The sequence below is a fragment of the Cherax quadricarinatus genome, chromosome 31, assembly GCF_038502225.1.
Source record: "Cherax quadricarinatus isolate ZL_2023a chromosome 31, ASM3850222v1, whole genome shotgun sequence".
Taxonomy (NCBI): Eukaryota; Metazoa; Arthropoda; class Malacostraca; order Decapoda; family Parastacidae; genus Cherax; species Cherax quadricarinatus.
Window position 1 is genome coordinate 32,648,726 of NC_091322.1, and position 22,197 is coordinate 32,670,922.

Consider the following 22,197-nt stretch of genomic DNA (forward strand, 5'->3'; position numbering starts at 1 on the left):
GTTCATTAGTCACTCGATCAACTTTGCCACTGTCTTGCATTTCATTACGGTGAATGGTTGTCAACAATGTGACATCTCGTTTGTCATGCCACCGTAATGCCATGATGTCATTGGCAGTAAACACCTGCACGTCATCACCACGAACACCTGCGTTGAGCCTGGGCATATGTTTACGATTAGAACGCACTGTGCCACACACATCTGTCTTGTTCACTCGCATGAAATCACTGAGTAATGGGCTTGTGTACCAGTTATCGGTATATAATGTATGGCCCTTACCAAGATAAGGTGCCATCATGTTTCTCACTACGTCACCTGATATACCCAATAACATCTTGGTATCTTTCAATGTTTTACTACCCGTGTATACAACAATATCCAACACCAGGCCACTGTCACAATCACAGAGTACAAAAATTTTTATACCAAAGCGGTTCCTCTTGCTCGGTATATACTGCTTGAATGACAGTCTACCTTTGAACAAAATCAAAGACTCGTCAATTACAAGATTCTTGAATGGATAAAAGTATATCCTGAACTTTTGTTTGAGATACATGAAAACATTTCTAATCTTGTATAACCTGTCACTTCTGTCAGGCCTGGTTTTGTCAGAGAAGTGCAACATACGTAACAGTAAGATAAACCTGTTCACTGGTATTATTTCACTGAAGGATGGGGTACAAATTAGCCGATCTGTGGACCAGTATGCTTTTATATTATGCTTATAGACGTGAGGCATAAGCATTACTGTTGCAAAAAGCAAATACATTTCTGCAACAGTCGTCTCTTTCCACCTGTGTAGTCTTGACTGTGGTGATAAGATCGTATTTGCCATGGTGTACTGAAAATACTTATTACTTTCCCTGACAATAATTTCCATCAATGGCTGGTCAAAGAATAATTCAAAGAATTCCAGTTCATTGGCCGTGGTTCCAAGGGGACAGGTAGGTAGAATTCCACTTTGCGAGTCATCAAAGTGGTGAGGGCTGGGAACAAAATTGGGATTTTGCTGCCAATCCCAGATACGGTTTGCTGGTGGATACTGGACATCATAGGCTGGTTGTGCGGGTGGTTGTGGCGGGCTGGTGGGTGACGCTCCGCTTTGTCCTTGAACTGACGAGTCAGCAGCGTGGGTTCCCGCGTGGCACAGCGAGTCACGCATGGCGGTGCCACTACCACCACCAGCCCCACTAACACCATCCACTGATGTCTGTGGCCCATCCATGCCAAGTGTAGCCACATCATCCTCACTATCACTACCTAAAACGGGTGTAGGGCCACGGGATGTACTCCGGGATGTACTCCGGGATGAACTCCGTCCCCTGGGCACAGCATAGGGTACACTACCCGAGCGCATGCGGTGGCGAACATACCGACGCTTCACTGGTGAATATGTTTCCTCACTATCACTACTCGAATGATCGTCGAGCGCAATAAAATCACAATCCACGTCAGAATCATCGTCATTACTGAAGTCAGAGGCCAGGCCACGGGAAAATATCAGTTTTCTCTTACGTTTAGGAACACCCGACCGTGAGTCACGAGTGCCCACACCAGAGGTAGAAGGTCGAGGATCGTCGGGGTTTTCTGCACTATTATCGATATCCTGGTCATTATTTTCGGTCACTAACTTATCAAAGCCGTAGAATTCGTCTTCATTTCCACTTCCATCAGTGTCAGAACTATCAGACAGGAAGAGGAGAGTCCCAATTTTCCGGGGAGTGAGAGCTGACTTGCGACGAGACATGGTGAACAAGGGTGACTGAGCCGGCGTTCCCACAATGCTATGCAGGCGCCTAGATTTTTTGTTTACGGCGCACACCCACGGCGCAGACCCATTCTCTCATATGTAGGCCTATGAGCGCTTTCGCGCTAAATTTGACGGCGCTAGAATTTTGGCGTAGATCTACGGTTTGGACACTCACCGACCAGCCGTAGATCTACGGGACGGACCCTGAAAGGGTTAAACAAAAAACAGTTATATAACTTATATCTTAGTTTCCCCAACCAAACATCTTGCTAATAATAAACTTTACTATTCCAAATCACTCTTAACCAGCTTCATGTACAAACTTTATAGGGTCTTATCATCCCTCTAACTCATTTAAGCCTTTTCACTTAAAAGTTAAATTCAATCTATGAGATAAAGACAGCTTACTTCTTGTCCGACCATTCATTCCAGCCTCCAATTAAAAGACTAATGATTATGCTACCTTCACACGGTCATAATACCGCGGCCTTTTAGTTCCCAATGGGCAGGCCAGACTTTATATAACTCTCATATAGACATGTTTTTGATAAACAGGAGGAAGTACCTTTTGCCGAATTCCTTTATACTCACCACTCTTTTAATAAATTTCATTAAATTCTCCAAAATTTATTTAAAATAAACAATTCATATACTAATATATTCACTTTAAATCTCTAAACTAAATTTAGAAAAAGTCTTTCCTACTTACTTAAAAAATAATAAATATTCTTTTTTTTATACCTCAGGTATAACCCCCTGTAAACATGGCTGCCTCTAAGCCTAGTTAAGTATACTTTTTATTTATTTTTATAATTAAAATAATTAAATAAAGAGCTTGCCCCCTCTATTCCTAAACCTTGCCCTATCTTAGTGCAAAGAAAAAATTAAATTTTTTTCAAAAAAAAAAAAAAACATATCTTTTAAGGCCCGATTAACATTCCACTACTAAAACAAAGTTTTGAATTTTTTTGCTACAAAAACTCAACCCTCAATTTAGCTATCCTTATTTCGGGAAAAATATCATAAATATTTAATGTAAAATATCCCTAATACACAAGGTGCTTAGTTTAACTGATACTTTCCACTTATTTCACTTAATATATTTCAACTTTCCTGCACAGTACTATTATCTATCACCAACAATTATTATTTCCTCAACTATCTACTAGAACTTCAAAATATTTTTCCTAATTATAATAATTAGCAAGGTTTCATAAGTAACCAAAATAAGTCGCTCCTGCGACAACCTTTTCAACCTAAGTGAAATGCTGAAGATTGAGACACTTATGCAGCATATGCGAATCTTTATTCAGGAAACGTTTCGCCACACAGTGGCTTCGACTAGTGGATGGTACCACTATGATCCCGCCTCCGTCTGCTTCAAGTCACCTCACTACAGTATATAAGCCACGTCTACGGCCCTATGCTGTACATTCTACAAGATTGATGGACTGAACACATCGACTCCAGGCTGAGGGACTGATTACCTCATTCTCCTCCTCTCCTTACGCCTTCCTCTTTGTATTGGACTGATGAAGCCACTGTGTGGCGAAACGTTTCCTGAATAAAGATTCCCATATGCTGCATAAGTGTCTCAATCTTCAACTTGTCGGTTTTTCAAACCATTCATCACAAGTGAAATGCTAATCTTTAGCTTTACTTTGAATTTACGTTTTAATTATCCAAATAAATAAACTACAATTATCATAAAAATCACTTATTTAACTTTACAAACTTTTCTATCTCCCTTATTGTCTATATATATATACATTTCTTTAAATGTAATTTGTCCGAATCATTCATAATCCTGTAAATCATATAATTCACTAACATATATATGATATTCACAGTGTATCTAGCGTGTAAGCTATTATTTATATCATCTCTAGCCTTTATATACCTTAAGCTCGTACATAACAATACATACGTATATATCAAGCTATCTTATCAATTAGTTCATTGCTATGATCTACTAGGAGATATACCTACCTCTCAGTGTATCTAGCGTGTAAGCTATTATTTATATCACCCCTAACTTTTATATACCTTAAGCTCGTACATAACAATACATACGTATATATCAAGCTATCTTATCAATTAGTTCATTGCTATGATCTACTAGGAGATATACCTATCTCTCAGTGTATCTATCAGAAAATTACTATAAAGAAGTACTGGCTTCGTTTTATCTTCCTCCATGACCATCTGTTAGGAATATCTTCACGGAAATGGGGGAATCTAGAAGGAGACGATTAATACAAATATAAGTTGAATCTCCTTTCTCACGAAGGGTTCTACTTATAACTGTATTAATCGTAATGTACAGTGCTCAATGTTATACTTCTGTTCTGGTATACATAAGCTCACTCATAGAATTATACTCAATTCACCACTTCCATGTGAAGAAATGTACAGTATATATACTAGCACAGATTTAAAAAAATATATACAAAATAACCCCCCTTTTAGGTTTTTTTTCTTTTTATTTTCTAATTAACTTAAGTTTCTTTCTCATTTAATCTACTAAGAATAACTAAATATTAGAGGAGACCCCCTAAGTATTCAAAGACCAATCCTTTATCACCTATTTCTGTAAACCTTTATCACTTTTTTTATGTAAATTGGAATCGCACCAATCCTCGAAAGATCAAAACTTTTCGTGCTCTTTACACTTCTACATACATAATATAAAGATAAGCTAAATCTAAGCTAATGGGCTCATACCTCATTTATGAGAGTAATCTCTCTTTATAATTTTATTCTCACCTTATAAAATCATTTTTATACTTTCACTTTTGTCAGGATCCCTCCTGACCATTTCTTCTTCCTCATGGTTCTCAGCCTGGATTGGTCTTGAACTCAATCTCATATCATTTATTCCTTTAATCTCATCAAAAGAAAATCAATTACCGTCAGAGGCCTCCTTAAAATACTTTTTAATTCAAGCTTTAGGGTCAGCCATTATCATTTTATCTTCAACCTTAACATTTTTTATTCTGAGAATTTCACTCTCCTTTATCTCCTTAGCCCTGCTTCTTAAATTAGGAGCAGCTCAGTTCCATTTTTGATTTCCTCAAGTCATGGAAGGTCTTAATTGAACCCAAATTATTATTCTCATGACAATCCAAAAACTGGCCCCTATATTTTTGATCTCTTATTTATCTTCAGAATATTATACACACATTATTCTTTTCTTAGGGGGACTTTCTTCCGCTATCATTGGAGCACTTGGGGGAATCAACCAAACATCTCTTCGAAAGATTTTAGCTTACTCGTCTATTAATCACATATCATGGATACTTTTCGCTAAACTTATCAATGAAACCTCCTGAATAATTTACTTTTTTATATATGCTTTGATCTCGGCTTCAGTAGCCTTTTACTTCTCATCAATCCAAACATATTTTTTCCCCACTTAATTAATTCTGGTCATGGTTCTTTTCCTAAAATTATCTCAATAATAAATCTTTACTCTCTAGGAGGACTGCCACCTTTTTCAGGTTTTATTCCCAAATGAATCATTATTCTAGAAATAATTTTAACATCCTTTTATTTTCCCCTGCTAATTCTTCTTCTTTCCTCACTAGTAACTCCTTATTTTTACATTTGACTTACTCTATCCTCCATCTCAATTTCTTTTACCCAAATAAAATGAAACATTTCCTTCAAAACCCTTAACCCTTTGAGGGTTTCGGACGTACTAGTATGGCTTACGACCCAGGGTTTTTGACGTACTAGTACACCTAAATTCTAGTGCCCTCAAATCTAGTGGGAGAAAGCTGGTAGGCCTTCATATGAAAGAATGGGTCTATGTGGTCAGTGTGCACAGTCTAAAAAAAATCCTGCAGCACACAGTGCATAATGAGACCATCCTGTGGGCGGTAGTCAAAAGATTACAGAGGTACATAATTGGTCCAGGGACTGGACTCCAAAGTTTTGATAGCTGAGCAAGTTACAGAGGCAATGAACTCACAATTTACAAAGGTAATGATTGTGACCAGACTTACCTGGAGTTCATTACCTTTGTAAATTGTGAGTTCATTACCTTTGTAAATTGTGAGTTCATTACCTTTGTAAATTGTGAGTTCATAATGAGAAAAAAAAAACTTTGACCGTTTTTTTGGAATAAAACAGCGACTTTGCACTGTATTTTCGTATGGTATTTATTGTTGTATTCTAGTTTTCTTGGTCTCATTTTATAGAATGGAAGACATATTACAGAAATTGAGATGATTTTGACTGGTTTTACAATGAAAGATACCTTGAAATTGAGCTCAAAGTAGCAGAAATGTTCGATTTTTACCAAATTTCAAAAGTAAACAAATCGTGCCAATGGTCCAATACACGTCAACTGGTGAGTCTAATATTCTTTCACAAGTGCGCCAATAATATTTATACCATTTTTTACACTAATGCAGTAGTCTGCATAACAGTAAATCTTATATTTTTTGTGAGAATAAAAATTCAAAGTGGAAAGCAAAAGAATATAAGAGGGGCCTTGAGACGTGACTAATGACCAGAGGAAATGTCATTTTAGTGCCAGGAATGTCTTTCTTGTTTATTCTGGACCCTATTCGGAAATTGGCATCTTTTGAAATTTGTATGAAATTGGCAAAATTGCTAAATTCTGACCACTGTACTGGATAGTTGAATTTCATAAATGGGTGGTTTCTTGCACCCATTCGATAGAAAAAATGGAGTTCTAGCGAAATATTTATGTTTTTTGTCGACTAGTACAGTGGAATTGGCCGAAAATGGGGCTCAAAGTGGGCAAAATCGCCGATGCGTAAACATCCCCGAGACCGCTAACTTCGCGAGAGCATAATTCCGTAAGTTTTCCATCAAATTTCAAACTTTTGGTGTCCTTATGATCGGGAAAAGATTCTCTATCTTTTCATAAGAGAAAATTATTATTATTTTTTTTTAAATTTGGCCGACCCTGAGAACGAGTTTCGGAGAGGGCCTGTCGACCCTCAAAGGGTTAAAATCCTATCGTCTCCTTTATGTTCTTCAATCAATTTATTTGGTCTTTTTATCCCATCTATACTTTTAGTTATCTAAGATTTTAAGTTAATTTAAACTAACATCCTTCAAAGCTGTCAAAAAAAGTAATAATCTTTTAAATCTTACCTTGCATTGATAAGAAAGTCTAACTTCTATTTAGATTTACAATCTAACGCCTTTAATCTCAGCCACCTTATCCTACAAATTACACAAAATCAAGGAACCTTTCATAAATATATTTAATGGGACACTATATATTAACAAAACAAAATACTCCCTTATCTTTCCAGAACAACAAGAAAATAATGAATTTAAAAACAGTCCATGCTGTCTTAAAGAATATATATATAAAGTATAACAGGCACTATAAAAAGACAACGCCCCTACTCTGAATATAATTAATTTTCTTCATCTCACCACTCTAATGATTAAACTACGTAATTTCCATTATTAAATTCAAGGTTGGGGGAGCAGCTATATTTCCTACAGCCAATAAAAACCACCATAAACCTATACTTGGTATGATATTTAGCAAGCCCTTCCTGATTATCAAACTGCGCCTCCCTAAACGTTCGTAAACTATATTTGCCAAACAAAATAAACCTGACGAACACAAACCATGTCCTACCATCACCACTACAGCTCCATTTAAGCCTCAACCCCTCATAGCAACAAGTCCTCCTAACACCAAACCCATGTGAGCCACAGAAGAGTAAGCAATTAACCCTTTGACTGTTTCAGGCCCCTTTCTGAAACTGTCATTCTGTGTCGCTCAATTTTTTTTCTTATGAAATGATAGAGAATCTTTTCCCAATGGTAATGACACCAAAAGTTCGAAATTTGGTCGAAAACTCATGGAATTATGCTCCCGCGAAGTTAGCGGTCTCGGCGACATATGCATATCGGCGATTTCGCCGACTTTGAGCCCTATTTTCTGCCAATTCCATTGTTCCAGCTGACCAAACTCATAGCTATTTCTTTAGAACTCCATTTTATCTATCAGCTGAGTACAAGAAACCTCCCATTTACTAATTTGGACTACCCAATATGGTCAGAAATTGGCAATTTGGCCAATTTCACACAAACTAAAAAAGATACCAATTTCAAAATAGGGTCCAGAATAAACAAGGTAGACATTCGTGGCACTAAAATAACATATGCTCTGTTCATTAGTCACATCTCTAGGCCCCTCTTATATTATTGTTGCTTTCTATTTTGATTTTTTATTCATACAAAAAAATACAAAATTTACTGTTATGCAGACTACTGCATTATTGTAAAAATGGTATAAATAATATCAGTGCACTAATGAAAGAATATTAGACTCCCCAGTTGACGTGTATTGGACGGACGTGTGGTGTGATTTACTTACTCCTGAACATTGGTAAAAATCGAACATTTCCGCTACTTTGAGCTCAGTTTCAAGGTCGTTTTCATCGTCAAACTAATGAAAATCATCTCTATTTCTGTAATATGTTTTCCATTTTATCACCTAAGACCATGAAAACACGAATACAACGATAAATACTATACGAAAATACACCTCAAAGTCAGCGTTTTATTCCAAAAAAACGATCAGAGTTTTTTTTTTCTCATTACGCAATGTGTGCTGCAGGATTTTTTTTATGTGGTGCACACTGACCACACAGACCCATTCTCTCACATGTGGGCCTACCAGCTTTCTCCCGCTTGATTTGAAGCCGCTAGAATTATTGAGTATATATACCTGGAGTTTACCTGGAGAGAGTTCCGGGGGTCAACGCCCCCGCGGCCCGGTCTGTGACCAGGCCTCCTGGTGGATCAGAGCCTGATCAACCAGGCTGTTACTGCTGGCTGCACGCAAACCAACGTACGAGCCACAGCCCGACTGATCAGGAACCGACTTTAGGTGCTTGTCCAGTGCCAGCTTGAAGACTGTCAGGGGTCTGTTGGTAATCCCCCTTATGTATGCTGGGAGGCAGTTGAACAGTCTCGGGCCCCTGACACTTATTGTATGGTCTCTTAACGTGCTAGTGACACCCCTGCTTTTCATTGGGGGGATGTTGCATCGTCTGCCAAGTCTTTTGCTTTCGTAGTGAGTGATTTTCGTGTGCAAGTTCGGTACTAGTCCCTCTAGGATTTTCCAGGTGTATTGACTACTACTCTCTGTGTTCTTTTAGTGAGGAAATTATAGATCCATCGACCGACTTTTCCTGTTATTCCTTTAGCACGCATTTGGTGCGCTATTACGCCATGGTCACACTTGTCGAAGGCTTTTGCAAAGTCTGTATATATTACATCTGCATTCTTTTTGTCTTCTAGTGCATCTAGGACCTTGTCGTAGTGATCCAATAGTTGAGACATACAGGAGCGACCTGTTCTAAACCCATGTTGCCCTGGGTTGTGTAACTGATAGGTTTCTAGATGGGTGGTGATCTAGCTTCTTAGGACTCTTTCAAAGATTTTTATGATATAGGATGTTAGTGCTATCGGTCTCTAGTTCTTTGCTCTTGCTTTACTGCCCCCTTTGTGGAGTGGGGCTATGTCTGTTGTTTTTAGTAACTGTGGGACTAGCCCCGTGTCCATGCTACCTCTCCATAGGATGGTAAAGGCTCGTGATAGGGGCTTCTTGCAGTTCTTGATGAACACGGAGTTCCATGAGTCTGGCCCTGGAGCAGAGTGCATGGGCATGTCATTTATCGCCTGTTCGAAGTCATTTGGCGTCAGGATAACATCAGATAGGCTTGTGTTAACCAAATTCTGTGGCTCTCTCATAAAAAATTCATGTTGATCTTCGACTCTCAGTCTGGTTAGTGGCTTGCTAAAAACTGAGTCATATTGGGACTTGAGTAGCTTACACATTTCCTTGCTGTCATCTGTGTAGGACCCATCTTGTTTATGTAGGGGCCCAATACTGGATGTTGTTCTCGACTTTGATTTGGCATAGGAGAAGAAATACTTTGGGTTTCTTTCGATTTCATTTATGGCTTTTAGTTCTTCCCGCGATTCCTGACTCCTATAGGATTCCTTTAGCTTAAGTTCGATGTTTGCTACTTCTCTGACCAGTGTCCCACTACGCATTTCAGATATATTGACCTCTTTTAGCCGCTCTGTTATTCTTTTCCGTCGCCTGTAAAGAGAGCGCCTGTCTCTTTCTATTTTACATCTACTCCTCCTTTTTCTTAGAGGAATAAGTCTTGTGCATACATCAAGTGCCACCAAGTTAATCTGTTATAGGCATAAGTTGGGGTCTGTGTTGCTTAGTATATCTTCCCAGCTTATATCGGTTAGGACTTGGTTTACTTGGTCCCACTTAATGTTTTTGTTATTGAAGTTGAATTTGGTGAATGCTCCCTCGTGAGTAATCTCATTTTGTTGGTCTGGGGCTCCGCCCATACATGTCTGAACCTCAATTATGTTGTGATCTGAGTATATTGCTTTTGATATGGTGACATTTCTTATCAGATCATCATTGTTAGTGAAGATGAGGTCTAGTGTATTCTCCATTCTAGTAGGCTCTATTATTTGCTAGTTTAAATTGAATTTTTTGCAGAGATTTGAAAGCTCGTGTGAGTCTGAGTTTTCATCAGAGCTGCCTCCTGGTGTTATTACTGCAACAATATTATTTGCTATATTCCTCCATTTTAGGTGCCTTAAGTTGAAATCCCCCAGGAGCAAGATGTTGGGTGCAGGAGCTGGAAGATTTTCCAGACAGTGGTCAATTTTTAACAGCTGTTCCTGGAATTGTTGGGATGTTGCATCTGGAGGCTTGTAGACTAACACAATGACTAGGATTAGGTTCTCGACCTTTACTGCTAAAACTTCCACTACATCATTTGAGGCATTAAGCAGTTCTGTGGAAACAAGTGACTCTGCAATGTGCAGGCCAACCCCCCTTCCTTTTGCCTGTTCACTCTGTCACATCTGTATAGGTTGTAACCTGCGATCCATGTTTCGTTGTCTAAGTGATTCTTTATGTGGGTCTCAGTGAAAGCCGCGAACATTGCCTTTGCCTCTGCAAGCAGTCCACGGATGAAAGGTATTTTGTTGTTTGTTGCTGGCTTTAGACCCTGTATATTTGCAAAGAAGAATGTCATCGGACTGGTGGTATTGTTGGTACTGGGGGGGGGATTTTTTTTCCTGCATTAGTATCTGTATCTGTTGGTTTGGAGTGGAGGCCATCGACTGTGGTTCCACTCCAGGAATGACTGGATTTGGTGTACAATTTCTGCCACTTCCTGCCAGTTTTTTTTCCTTCCTGGCAGTAAAAAACCTCTCCCTCTTGAGTGGCTGTGGCTACCCAGGTTTTCCCATGGCCTGGATGTTTTGTATCTTTTTGTCCCCTTTAGATGCTGTGCCTGGAAATTTAAGTTATAGCACAGTCTTTGCTGGCCTGAAGAGGTACACATTTCAGGGTGAAAATGCTTACAGGAAGGGAGTTTGCATTTTCCTGTTGTCATATGGGCACGGCATTTTCTAGGGTGGTCATAGTTGCACGTCCCATCTGTTTTTCCAGATTTCCCATGTCTGCAGATACCAAGTGCATAGTATGTGCACAGGCTTGGTTTCTGTTTGCCTTGGGTTTCTGTGACTGTATTCCCTGTTGGTGCATATTTACCTGTCTTATTCCTATCTTCCCTAGCACCAACAATGGAGCTCCCACCAGTTGTTTTTGGTAATATATCCTCACTATTGCTAGTGGAGTCCTCTTGTTTCTATTTCCTGTTGTATTTCTTGTTTGCAATATTGGTTTTATATTATCTTTGACTACACTTGTTTTCCACTACTGCTTCTGTCCCCTATGAGGTCATTTATATGCATTCCTTCTTGCGTATAATTCCCGACTACCTGGACAAAATTTCCAGCTTCACCATTACTGTCTCCCAGGACAGCACCTCCAGCTTCACCATTACTGTCTCCCAGGACAGCATCTTCAACTTCACCATTACTGTCTCCAAGGACAGTATCTCCAGCTTTACCATTACTGTCTCCCAAGACAGCACCTCCAGCTTCACCATTTCTGTCTCCCAGGACAGCACCTGCAGCTTCACCATTACTGTCTCCCAGGACAGCACTATCGGCCCCACATTTACTGACTACCAGGACATCACCTCCAGCCTTACAGTTTCTGACTACGTGGCCAGTATCAAGGGCAGTACCATTCAGCCCAGACTTTTTATGTTCCCATCTGTTGTAGAAAGCTTCCATGTTGTCTATGAAAAAAGCTTTGATGTTATCCTCTTTTAATACCCTTGTGATTTTAGTCCACAGATTTATCTCCTTTGGGCATACCCAAAAACACTTCCCTGTTTTAATACTGCTTGTAGCTAGTCCTTGGATATCTGCACAAGGGGCGTGACACCAATTTCCACAAAAATGACAATTTATCCATGTGGAAGCCTGTTTGTTTGATTTATTGCAGACTACACACAGCTTCATAATGATTTGAATGGTTGATTTACTATAATTCTACTAGCAACCTCTTGAATACTCTATTAATAACCTTAAATAAAGCTCTAGCTATCTGTATTTCTATTTCTAACTGTACTTGTATATCAGGACAGCTTACCGGAGTACGCTCCTGGAGTTTGTTTTATATTTATTGTTTGTGTTTATAAGTGCGCCTACAACCCCATCCGTTTACAGTCTGCTTTATTGTCCAACGAATCCGTTTGCAACTGGCCATGGGTTCGGACCAGTCGAGGGTTCGGTCCAATCGAGGGTTTGGAGCCAGTCTGATCTGATCAGTGGGTCATTTATTTAAAACATACTGCTCGGTGATTTGGGCTAACACATGTAGGATTTACTGGAAAATTCTTCCCGAGTAATATGTTATTTGATTGATACAAATGTATAACTTGCGTGTTGAAGAAACCTAACAACGCCTCCTAAAATTCCAAGGCTCATTCACATCCAACAAAATATTTTATTAACCTCCGAAAACACCCCTAAAATCCGAATCAAACCATAGCCCCCTAACTTTAATAACACTCCAGCCAGTACTATTGATCCTGCAACTGGGGCCTCCACATGGGCCTTAGGTAATCATAAATGAAATATAAACAGACGTAATTTAACTATAAACGCAAATACAGAGCAAAAATATCACAATACGCTGGCACTTTGATAGCCAACTATTCCTGCCAATAGCCCCATATTTAGTCTCCCCATACTTTTATATAACCTTAACAAAGAAACTAACAATGGTAATGAAGCAAATAAAGTATAAAATAGTATGTAAATTCCAGCTTGAATTCGCTCAGGTTGGTATCCCCAACCTAAAATTAATACTAGCATAGGAACTAGCGACCTCTCAAATCTAATATAAAACATTAGATAATTTACTGACCTGAAAGTTAAAATTAAAACTAATAACAAAATTAAGTTCACTGACAAGAACCCTGCATAAAAATTCTCCATCTTCTTTACTATCGTTCTTCCATAAACTATTAACATAATGATTCAAACTCTTAATACAATCAAAATATATCTTAGATAATCAGCCCCTATTATATAACCCCTACAAAAAAAGTAAAAATCGTGATTTATTATAAAGCATATGACCAACAAACCAATTTGAACCAACCTTCAATTCATCACAAATCTTATCAAAACCAAATTAAATACCAAAAACTTTAACATATTAAAATACCAAATCTCCTAAAATAATCGTTACCATGCAAACGAACAATAGAAACCAATAGAGATAGACCCAAGGCCCCTTCACACGCAACCATAACTAAAAAAAACATTACAAATACACCCTCCAAACCAACCCTAGCCGTGTAAACTCTCATAACCCCAAACACATTTAATATAATAAATTCCAATCTTAATAAAACATTTAGTACAGTGGACCCCCGCATAACGATCACCTCCGAATGCGACCAATTATGTAAGTGTATTTATGTAAGTGCGTTTGTACGTGTATGTTTGGGGGTCTGAAATGGACTAATCTACTTCACAATATTCCTTATGGGAACAAATTCGGTCAGTACTGGCACCTGAACATACTTCTGGAGTGAAAAAATATCGTTAACTGGGGGTCCACTGTAAATGCTTATGATTCGAAATAAATGCTCAGAACCCACAAAAAACTATAACTAACAACCTAAGACCTTTGATTCCTAATATCATCATATATCTATATTTTCTTTAAATTACTTTAACCTTCACCTTCACAAAACTTATGACTTCACCTTTACGTAAATCCCATCCATTATTTAAACTCGCTAATTCCGCATTTGTAGACATACCAATTCCTAGCAACATTTAAATTTTTTGGAATTTTGGGTCTCTTTTAGGATTATGCCTAGTAGCTCAAATCGCAACTGGATTATTTTTATCCATTCATTTTACTTCACACATCGACCTAGCCTTTTCGAATGTAGCACACATCTGTCGTGATGTGAATTACGGATGGCTATTTTGAATTATTCGCGCAAATGGGGCCTCCTTTTTCTTTATCTGCATTTATTCTCATATCGGTCGAGGTATCTACTATGAGTCATTTACCCTTTTCCACGCTTGGAGAGTTGGTGTTCTGATCCTATTTATAACAATAGCTACCGCCTTTCTCGGTTATGTTCTGCCCTGGGGGCAAATATCATTTTGAGGCCCCACCGTTATTACAAACTTATTCTCTGCCATTCCTTATATTGGAACAGATTTAGTTCAATGAATTTGAGGAGGTTTCGCAGTTGATAATGCTACCCTAACTCGATTTTTTACATTTCACTTTCTCTTACCATTTTTAATCGCTGCGGCTACACTTGTCCACATCTTATTTATTCATCACTCCGGGGCTAACAACCCTCTAGGAGTGGCCTCTTCTCTAGATAAGATTCCCTTTCATCCCTACTTTACATTTAAAGATATTGTAGGATTTCTAGTTATATTTATAATCTTAGTTCTCCTAACTCTTTTAAATCCATACCTCCTTGGTGATCCTGATAATTTTATTCCGGCTAATCCTCTGGTTTCACCAGTACATATCCAACCTGAATGATATTTTCTATTTGCATACGCTATTCTTCGATCTATTCCAAACAAATTAGGTGGAGTTATTGCTTTAGATTTATCAGTAGCAATTCTTTGACTCCTTCCCTTCACCTCTTTATCAAAATTTCAAGGTCTAACTTTTTATCCTTTTAACCAACTTCTATTTTGAACTCTTGTCTCCACAATCATTTTATTGAAATGAATTGGAGCACGTCCTGTAGAAGATCCTTATATTTTTACAGGACAAACCCTTACTATTACAGTGGACCCCCGCATAACGATGGCATCGCATAGCAATTTTTCCGCATAACGATTACTTTTATCGCAAAATTTTTGCCGCGCATACCGATTAAAAACCCGCATACCGATTTTCGTCCGAGACGCGTCCAATGTGCCCTCAGCCAGCCTCACATGTGCCGCTCCGTCCCATTGTTTACCAGCCAGCCTCCGCGGTAACATCCAAGCATACACTCGGAATATTTCGTATTATTACAGTATTTTCGGTGCTGTTTCTGGAAAATAAGTGACCATGGGCCCCAAGAAAGCTTCTAGTGCCAACCCTGTGGTAAAAAGGGTGAGAATTAGTATGGAAATTAAGAAAGATTTTGAAGGGTTTGGGGCTAACCCTGAGAAGCCTATGCCAGTTGTGGAATCCATTGTGCCTACTTCAAAGATTAAGGAAATGTGTGCAGAGTGGGTTGAACTGCAAACCTTTATAGATGAAAATCACCCTGACACAGCTGTTGCAAGCCGTGCTTGTGACTATTTCAATGACAATGTTATGGCCCATTTTAGGAAAGTCTTGAAGGAACGGGAGGTACAGAGCTCTATGGACAGATTTGTTGTGCGACAGAGGTCCAGTGACTCTCAAGCTGGTCCTAGTGGCATTAAAAGAAGAAGGGAAGTAACCCCAGAAAAGGACTTGCTACCTCAAGTCCTAATGGAAGGGGATTCCCCTTCTAAACAGTAAGAAGATAATGCTCTCCCCTCCTCCCATCCCATCAATCATCACCAGATCTTCAATAAAAGTAAGTGTCATGTAATTGTGCATGCCTTTTTCAGTTTGTGTGTATTAAAATTAACATTTCATGTGGTAAAAAAAAATTTTTTTCATACTTTTGGGCGTCTTGCACGGATTAATTTTATTTCCATTATTTCTTATGGGGAAAATTCATTCGCATAACGATTATTTCGCATAACGATGAGCCCTCTTGCACGGATTAAAATCGTTAACCGGGGGTCCACTGTATTTATTTTTCTTACTATATCATTAACCCTTTAATCACCCTTTTAACAGACTTACTCCTAGAATGGTTATTTAGTTTATTTAAAACAAATGTTTTGAAAACATTTAAAGGAAGTTTTTTCCAATATCCACCAATTTATAAATTTAGTTTAAACTAAAATTAATTTTATTCCTATAAAAAAAATTAAAAAATTCAGAGATATAGGAAGAAATCTTTTTTAAGCTATATACATTAATTTATCATATCGCAATCGCGGTAAAGTTCCCCGCACCCAAATAAATGCAAACCTAACCATTACCAATTTTATATAAAATCCTAGTCTTAAAACTCTCCCCCCTAAAAATAATAATGTAGACACTCCACTCATAAACAAAATTCTGACATACTCAGCTATAAAAATTAACACAAACCCTCCTCTTCTATATGTATTCAGTATTAAATCCAGAAACTAATTCAGATTCCCCCTCTGCAAAATCAAAAGGAGTTCGATTTATCTCTGCCAAACAAGAACCTAACCAAACCATAGACAGTGGGAACGTCAATCAAATAAATCACATTCTTTCTTGATAATATCTTAGCTCCATAAACCTAAATCTTCTAACTAAAAAAACGTAAGATAATAAAATTAAAGCCAATCTTACCTCGTATGAAATAGTTTGTGCTACAGCACGAAGACTCCCCAACAAAGAATACTTACAATTGGAAGCCCACCCAGCTCTTATTAAAGGATAGACCCCTAATCTTAAACAACACAAAAAAAATAATACACCTATATCAAAATTTACTAACCCTAACTCATACGGAATAATCCTTCACAAAATTAAAGCACTAAATAAACCAAATACCGGTGATAAATAATAAGGTAAAAAATTAGACATTACTGGTGAATTCTGTTCTTTTATAAACAATTTCACGGCATCCGAAAAAGGTTGAAGTAATCCTAAAATACCTAACTTATTTGGGCCTTTACGAATTTGAATGTAACCTAAAATTTTACGTTCCAGAAGAGTCACAAATGCCACCCCAACTAATACACAAACCATCAACATTAAATATCTCACAACTGTAACAATCACAGCATTATCCCTCAATGCTTTTACTTATAGAATATTTTCTATATAATTAAATTCTAAATCTAACGCATATTTTCTGCCAAAGTAAATTTAATTCTAGGTACACCTTCCAGTACACCTACTATGTTACGACTTATTCCACCTTAAATGGAAGCGACAGGCGATATGTACATATTTTAGTTCTCATATCACACTAACTTACTAAATTGTATGTTACAATTAAATCCTCCTTCACAGAAACTATTCAATCACTGATACGTATAAATAAATTTTATTGTAACCCATTTCTTCTCACCCACAAACTGCACCTTGATCTAATATACTTTAACTTCTTAAATTTCAATAACTTCCCCAATAAGGGTTATCTAATAATGACGGTATACAAACTGTTAAACAAGAGTAAGTAAGATTCTTCGTGTTGTATCATTTACAGAACAAGTTACTCTAACAAGAGTAAAATACCGCCAAATTCTTTGAATTTAAAGACCATATCTACTAATATTCAAGTTTTATTTTTTACCTTTTAAGTATAGCAGGGTATCTAATCCTGGTTTATACCTTAATTTTCAGGCCTCTTCCCCTTTATAATTCAACTTCTATTTACCCTCAATAAACCAATTTCACCTTTTATTGTTATAAATCTCAATTTAACCCTTAAAATATAAGAATAACCTAAACTAAAATACTTTTACTAAGCTTTTAAGTCTAACCGCGATTGCTGGCACAAAATTTCATCAAGTTTTTTATAATTTACTAAATCAAATCCTAATCTAATATTTAATCTTCCATACTGCGAATAACAAAACTATTTTGTTACATCATAAATTATCTTAATTTTTTGATTCCCTACCCACTAAGATATGCATGTACACTAACTATAAAATAAAAGTCCAAGCAAGAATCAAACTTTTAAACCCTCCCCTACCTATTTGGGTAAACAATTATCCCCAGTTTTACATTTATTCTTCTAAGAATACTGTCCTAAATTAAATATTAATTAACAGCTTATTCACTATTAATTCAAACTTCTCTTATAAGTATAGTGCCTGATAAAAAGGACAGTTTTGATAGAACTGCTCATGTAGTATTGCTACCTATACTATGAAAATTTATTTTTCCTTAAGCTTTAGTAATCTCTACATCTTCAAATTTGCAATTTGATGTCTTTTTTCCACTATAAAGCCTAACGCAACGATGGTTTTTTTCAACAAATCATAAAGATATTGGAACCTTGTACTTTGTGTTTGGAGCTTGATCTGGTATAGTAGGTACCTCACTAAGATTGATTATTCGAGCCGAACTTGGTCAACCAGGAAGATTAATTGGGGATGATCAAATTTATAATGTAATTGTTACAGCCCACGCTTTCGTAATAATTTTCTTCATAGTTATACCGATTATGATCGGAGGTTTCGGGAACTGATTAGTTCCACTTATGCTTGGAGCACCTGATATAGCCTTCCCTCGAATAAATAATATAAGATTTTGACTTCTACCATTTTCTCTCACTCTTCTTCTTACAAGAGGAATAGTAGAAAGGGGTGTTGGAACCGGATGAACAGTTTACCCTCCTCTAGCAGCATCAATTGCTCATGCTGGGGCATCAGTTGATCTTGGAATCTTCTCCTTGCATCTAGCCGGGGTCTCCTCAGTTTTAGGAGCTGTAAACTTTATAACTACAGCAATCAACATACGAACAAGGGGAATAACCATAGATCGAATACCTTTATTTCTATGGTCCGTTTTTATTACCGCGGTGCTTCTTCTTCTATCCCTTCCAGTTCTAGCAGGAGCAATTACTATACTTCTTACAGACCGAAATTTACACACTACTTTCTTTGATCCAGCTGGTGGAGGTGACCCTATTCTTTACCAGCACTTATTCTGATTTTTTGGACACCCCGAAGTTTATGTTTTAATTCTCCCAGCTTTCGGCATAGTCTCGCATATTGTTACACAAGAATCAGGTAAAAAAGAAGCATTTGGAACACTAGGAATAATTTATGCCATAACAGCAATTGGGATTCTAGGGTTCCTAGTGTGAGCCCACCACATGTTCACCGTAGGTATAGACGTTGATACTCGAGCATATTTCACATCAGCAACCATAATTATTGCCATTCCAACGGGAAATAAAATCTTCAGATGATTAAGAACTCTTCAAGGTTCTCAATTCTCATACACGCCTTCACTTCTGTGAACCCTAGGATTTACTTTCTTATTTACAGTAGGCGGTTTAACAGGAGTTATTTTAGCAAACTCCTCAATCGACATTATTCTTCATGACACCTACTATGTTGTAGCCCATTTCCACTACGTCCTATCTATAGGAGCCGTATTTGGGATTTTTGGAGGCATTGTCCATTGATTTCCCTTGTTTACTGGATTTTCTCTGAGCCCTTCGTGGTTAAAACCTCATTTCTTTACTATATTTCTAGGAGTTAACTTAACTTTTTTTCCCCAGCATTTCCTAGGATTAAATGGCATACCACGACGATATTCGGACTATCCCGATGCTTACGCATCATGAAATATTGTTTCATCAATCGGATCACTTATCTCGCTAGTAGCCGTCTTCTGATTCATAATTATTGTTTGAGAAGCTTTTATATCAAAACATAATATTACCTCACCAGCCTTCCTACCTTCATCAATTGAATGACAGCACCCTCACCCTCCTGCTGATCATAGGTACGCAGAAATTCCCCTAATTTCTAATTACAGTGGACCCCCGCATAATGATATTAATCCGTTCCTGAGAGCTCATTGTTATGCGAAATTATCGTTATGCGAATGAATTTTCCCCATAAGAAATAATGGAAATCAAATTAATCCGTGCAAGACACCCCAAAGTATGAAAAAAAAAATTTTTACCACATGAAATATTAATTTTAATACACACAAACTGAAAAAGGCATGCACAATTACATGACACTTACCTTTATTGAAGATCTGGTGATGATTGATGGGATGGGAGGAGGAGAGAGTCTTAGTGTTTAGAAGGGGAATCCCCTTCCATTAAGACTTGAGGTGTCAAGTCCTTTTCTGGGGTTACTTCCCTTCTTCTTTTAATGCCACTAGGACCAGCTTCAGAGTCACTGGACTTCTGTCGCACAACATATCTGTCCATAGTGGCCTGTACCTCTCGTTCTTTTATGACTTCCTTAAAGTGTTTCACAACATTGTCAGTGTAATAGTCACCAGCAAGGCTTGCAATAGCTGTGTGAGGGTGATTTTCATCCATAAAGGTTTGCACTTTCAGCCACATTGCACAGATTTCCTTAGTCTTTGTAGTAGGCAACTTCTTCAATTTCTCTCTCCCCTCCTCCGAACCAGTTTCCTCAGGTCTGGCCTCTTGCTGTTGAAGTTGATCTAGCAGCTCATCAGAGGTTAGTTCTTCATTGTCCTCCTCCACCAACTCTTCCACATCATCCCCACTAACCTCCAACCCCAAGGACTTTCCCAATGCCACAATGGATTCCTCAACTGGCATACTCCTCTCAGGGTTAGCCTGAAACCCTTCAAAATCCCTTTGGTCTACACATTCTGGCCACAGTTTCTTCCAAGCAGAGTTCAAGGTCCTCTTAGTCACTCCCTCCCAAGCCTTACCTATAAGGTTTACACAATTGAGGATATTAAAGTGCTCTCTCCAAAACTCTCTTAGAGTCAGTTGAGTTTCTGAGGTCACTACAAAGCACCTTTCAAACAGAGCTTTTGTGTACAGTTTTTTGAAGTTTGCAATAACCTGCTGGTCCATGGGCTGCAGGAGAGGAGTGGTATTAGGAGGCAAAAAACTTCACCTTAATGAAGCTCATGTCGCTCTGCCATGTCTGTAGGATGACCAGGGGCATTGTCTAACACCAGGAGGCACTTAAGGTCTAATTTCTTTTCAGTTAGGTAATCTTTCACATTGGGGACAAATGCATGGTGTAACCAGTCATAGAAAAAGTCCCTAGTGACCCATGCCTTACTGTTTGCCCTCCACAGCACACACAAATTAGCCTTGAGGATATTCTTTTGCCTGAACGCTCTGGGAGTTTCTGAGTGATACACTAATAAAGGCTTCACTTTGCAATCACCACTAGCATTGGAACACATCAACAGAGTAACCCTGTCTTTCATAGGCTTATGTCCTGGGAGTGCCTTTTCCTCCTGAGTAATGTAGGTCCTGCTTGGCATTTTCTTCCAAAACAGGCCTGTTTCATCACAATTAAACACTTGTTCAGGTTTCAGTCCTTCACTGTCTATGTACTCCTTGAATTCCTGCACATATTTTTCAGCTGCTTTGTGGTCCGAACTGGCAGCCTCACCATGCCTTATCACACTATGTATGCCACTACGCTTCTTAAATCTCTCAAACCAACCTTTGCTGGCCTTAAGTTCACTCACATCATCACTAGTTGCAGGCATTTTTTTAATTAAATCCTGATGCAACTTCTTAGCCTTTTCACTTATGATCACTTGAGAGATGCTATCTCCTGCTATCTGTTTTTCATTTATCCATACCAATAAGTCTCTCTCAACATCTTCCATCACTTGCGATCTCTGTTTCGAAAACACAGTTGAACCTTTGGCAAGAACAGCTTCCTTGATTGCCATTTTGTTGCCCACAATAGTAGTGATGGTTGATTGGGGTTTATTATACAACCTGGCCAGCTCGGAGACACGCACTCCACTTTCATACTTATCAATGATCTCTTTCTTCATCTCTATAGTAATTCTCACCCTTATTGCTGTAGGGTTGGCACTAGAAGCTTTCTTGGGGCCCATGGTCACTTATTTTGCAGATAAAATGACCAAAAACACTGTAATAATACGAAATGTTCCGATTGTATGCTTGGATGTTACCGCGGAGGCTGGCTGGTAAACAATGCCACCGGCAGAACATGTGAGGCTGGCTCAGGCCGCACATTAGACGCGTCTCGGACGAACAGCGTTGAGCGGGTTTTTTAGCGGTATGCGAGGCAAAATCTTAGCGATAAAATGTATCGGTATGCAGATTTAACGTTATGTAAGGCCAACGGTATGCGGGGGTCCACTGTATCTAAAATGACAGATAGATGTATAGGATTTAAGCTCCTACTAGGAAGGAATACCTTCTTTTAGAAATGCCAACATGAGGATGTTTAGGACTTCAAGACAG

General features: G+C 38.2%; 1 pseudogene; it reads right to left on the bottom strand.

Moving 5' to 3' along the window:
* Positions 1-16,115: 16,115 nt before the first annotated feature.
* Positions 16,116-17,148, bottom strand: LOC128688241 (NADH-ubiquinone oxidoreductase chain 1-like; annotated as a pseudogene).
* Between the last annotated feature and the right edge of the window lie 5,049 nt (positions 17,149-22,197).